We start from the raw sequence: 4608 nt of genomic DNA on the forward strand, positions 1-4608 counted from the left end.
GACCCCAAGGAATTAGGTACTGACCATCTAGCCTTGACTCCTGGATCCCAGACATAGAAATGACAGAGTTCTCCACAACATCTCCAGGAACCAAATCCCCTCCCAGGCATCTATAATGCTGCTCTGATACCAACATGTGCCAGTTCTAAATTGATAACCTGACAACGAGAAAATGGGAACAACTTGATTTATGAGAAAGTTTCGTTCCTCACCAGCCAACGATAAGACAAAATCAGAAGACATGTCACCCTTTGACCTGTGCAAAAGCCAAGATCGCTATCTACAGATGACTGGTTGTTACAACCAGGACTGGACAGTACGCATCCGGGGACCACCACCAACAACAACAGCAACAAAAAGCTCTAGCCTAGGTGTTGGTCTACGATATTTTCAACAAACAAGATCTTCAATTCCAGATTTCTGACTGAGACAATCGAACTGAATGGGTCTTCCAGAAACATAAAAAAAGACTATCCCAGGCTCCATCCTAGGAGCAGCATAATTACCAAGGCCACCAACTACAGAAGATGGATTAAAACTACACTGAAGAAGCAGAACTGCTTCTTCAAAGAAAGACTTCATCATAAGCTCCATTCTTTGAGCTGTCCAGGCATCAAGATATCAAGATATAGAGGTCTGATTTTGCCATCCATGATGAAGCTGAAGTCTTCCATACATCACAAAAACACTGATGGGAGAGTAAATGATCATGCAAGGAGTCTATAGTTAATCCCATAACAGTATACTTCAGGGATGGAGAAACCATGCATCTCCTAGGCCAAGGGAATTCTCTCTATAATGTCCCCAATAGTTACTGTGCCTATGCAGGAGGAAAAAAGAAAAAAAAAGCACAAAATAATCTTTTTATCCACATATATATTTTTGATTGATTTACTTTTTTGACTTTTTATTTTGGTGTAGATATTGAAGCTGATGTCTTCAATTTTATTTTATTTTATTTTATTTTATTTTATTTTATCTTTATCTTTCTTTTTTCACTCCAACATGGTTTGATTTCAGGACCGAGGTTATTGTGTGGTGCTTGTCTTTATTGCTGTAATGCTCACTGAATATTTTATTTGATATTTCTTTCTGCATTGTTGCAGTGTTTCAATTACCTTTTTCCTGTCTTCTCTCAAACTGAGGTTGAAAGCCTCTAGAAGGACATTTTCGGCTTATTTGATTTTTTCTTACCCCATTCTATTGATTTTCTTTCCTTTAAACAAAACCACATAACTCGAACTATCTAGCTCCACCTCTCAAATAGAGGGGGAAACAAGGGAGGGTACCAGGACCAAACAGATATATGATCACTAATAGTAAGCTAGACACAAAGGGGACCACTTACTCTAGCAGCCCGGGGAGTGATGGTGGGGGATATGGGTTGCAGGAAGGGAACGGGGGTAGGGGAATGACAAATTTGGTGATGGGTATTCCCCTGATTCAATGTTAATATGTACTTAATATACTACTGTTAAAGATATGTAAGCCAATATGATCAAAATTAAAATAAAATAAAATAAAATAAAATAACGTGTAAGGTCATAGGAAGAAGAACTTATTCTCAGGAATTCCAATAAATTTACAAAATGACAAAAAATAATAATAAAGAATTAAATTTAAATTCTATTTTGAGGACAATGAAAATGTTCACATTAAGCATGTTTAAGTTAACTTTTGACTTTGAAACTTCAATTTTGCCTTTTTATTTTTGGGACATGGAAGTTCTGTTCTTATTTTCTTTTCACTAAAAGTTACTTTAGTGATTAATTTCAATAAGTTTCAAAGGACTTGTTTTAATTTTTTATTTGTTTATTATCCAATTCTTCAGAAATTGATATCTTCATAATCCAAATGAACTGCTAGGCACATGAAAATTTGTAGAAACAAAATTTCAGATCCTGTGTTTTATTATTTTCTTAAATATATATATACATTTACTCTGGCAAATTGCTATAAAATTTCTACATAAGAATTTTCATTTTCAGTAATTATTTCTTTCTGGTACTCAGAAGTTGATGAGAGATCCTGGGTTTAGGTAATCTTTAGGTAAGAGTCTAGTAAAAGTTGTACAAAAATGTTTGCTCAGTCTATAATGATTTTACTCCTCACCACAGCTGGGTATGATTTCAGGAAAGTGATTTCTCCTTTGTGTAAATACCCATACTAAGGAAAAGCACATAGCTCTTGGAAATGACACAAAAATGTTTTTCCATTTTGCTTTATATCTGCAAATGCTTACAGTAGCTCCCATATGCACACAACCCCTTCTCCTCTCCATCCTCTAGATTTTAATATATGAGGCATTTAAAAGATGACATAAAATTGAAAATGTTGTAAGTTCCCTTCATACTGGTAAAGAGCATCTGAGATACAGAAATAGAATTTAGTCATTTGGAGTAGACAAACCCTCATAAATGGAATTAGTGAGCTTCTAAAAGAGGCCCAGAGAGTTCCCTAGCCCTTTTTCACCATTAGATGATACATCAAGGAGTCCAATCAGCAGCCTTTAGCCAGGAAGAGGCATCTCAGCAGAACACCATTATATCAGCATACTAAACTCCATGTCCAGTCTCTGGAACTGAGAGAAATAACATTGTATTTAGTTATAGAAGCTCAAATAGACAGAGATAGCTATGTTTTGAATGAAAGCATTTAAACTATGATCAGTACAAATCTGCAATAACTAACTTAGCCAGTCAAGCTATAATATGAATAACAACAAAGATGATACCATCACATTTTTTAATATAAATTTTTATTTTGATCATAGTGGCTTACATATTGTTGACAATAATATTTTAGGTACATATTTACATAAAATCAGGGGGGATTCCCATCTCCAAATTGTCATCCCTACGCCTCCGTTTCTATCCTACCTCCCTTTTCCTTTTCCCTCATCCCAGGGCGGCTAGAATATGTGGTCCCCTCTGTATCTAACCCACTACTTAGTAGTCTTGCACCTGTTTGGTCTTGATGCCTCCCTTATTTCCCCCTCTAACTGGAGTCAGGACTAGCTAGTTCAAGTTGCGTGGTTTTGTTTGAAGGAGAAAAAAGTAATAAACTGGGGTAAGAGTCTAATACCCCGAAAATGGGCGGAGTCCTTCTAAAGGCTCTCATCATCAATCTGGGAGATGGAGAAAAAGTAGGTGAAACACTCCACTAGTACCAAAAGAAGTGTCAAATATCCAGTGAGGGCTCCAGCTATATCGATAAGCACCACACAGAGCAGACAAAACAAACAAACAAACAAGTAGAAAAAAAAAAACAAAAACAGACAAACAAAAATCACGCCATGGTCTTGAATTAAGAAACATGGCATAGCACATAACGAAAGAGAAGAAAGGAAGAGAAAAAAAATAAGTATAATTGGGGACTACACTTTCAATAATCACACCCAAACAGAGAAATCGACCAAAATAGAATGGTAAATCAAAAATAATAATAACAATAATAATGAAGGTAATATATATATTTATATCAAAAAAATAGCCAAGGTTTTGTGCTTTTTGTATTTTTGTTTTTTCCCTCCTGCACTGGCACAGTAAATATTAGGGTCATTCGAAAAAGAATTCACTTGGCCTAAGAGATATGGGATTTCTCCGTCCTTGGAGCATACTGTCATGGGATCAACTCTAGACATTGCTCAGGATCCTTTACTTTCCCGGTGGTGTTTTTTTTTTTTTTTTGTTTGTTTTTTTTCCTTTGGTGTGTGGAAGACTTCTGCTCTGTGTTTAGAGGTCTCAGTATCTGTACAGATCCTGAGGTGGGACTTATGATGAAGTCAGTCTTTGTGGTTCTAGAGGTTCTGTTACCTCAGTGTCATTTTAATCCATCTTCTGTGGTTGATGGTCTTGGTCTTTGCACTGAGCCTAGGGTGGCACCTAGGATAGTGTCTTTCTTTGTGCTCCCCAAAAGCCCCATTCCATTACAATTGTCTCTGCCGGATCTTTGGGGCTGGGGATCATGATTCTTGTGCAGGTCATAGTTCAAACCCTAAACTAGGGCTTATTTATTGGTCCCAAGATGTATACAGTCTGGTCGTGGATCAAGCAGCCAGTCATCTGTAAATCCCGATCTTGGGTTTTTGTCCTACCAAAGGGAGCCAAGACTTCTGGTTTTGTCTTGTCGTTAGTTGGTAAGGTAGGCTAATCTGCTCTAAGGTCAAGATGGTCGCATTTTCCCCGTTGTCAGGATATCATGTTAGAGCTGGGCCTTGTTGTTGGTCTCGTCGTATTAAGGCCGTCCTGGATGGAGTTTGTTTCCTGCAGCTGTTGTGAAGAGCTGTGCCGTTTCTATATCGGGGATCCAGGGTTCAAGGCTGGATGAATGGTATCTAATCACCTGAGGTCTAATTTGATTCCACATGACATATTTTCAAGGCAGGAGATATCCCTATATTTTAAATAACTATGAGTTCCTATCTCTAGTAGATAAGAGCTCTCTTTTATTTTTTTTAAATGTAAAATTTCCCCTTTACTTAGTGTGCCTTTGTAGGGGGAAGTGGTGCTACATTATAATGTCTGTATATTCGTGGGTGGACTGATGGGATAACAGTCACAGGTCACATACCAAAAAACGAAGAAAAAAAAAGGGGGGGGATTGAAA

This window comes from Suncus etruscus, chromosome 8, assembly GCF_024139225.1.
Source record: "Suncus etruscus isolate mSunEtr1 chromosome 8, mSunEtr1.pri.cur, whole genome shotgun sequence".
Classification (NCBI taxonomy): Eukaryota; Metazoa; Chordata; class Mammalia; order Eulipotyphla; family Soricidae; genus Suncus; species Suncus etruscus.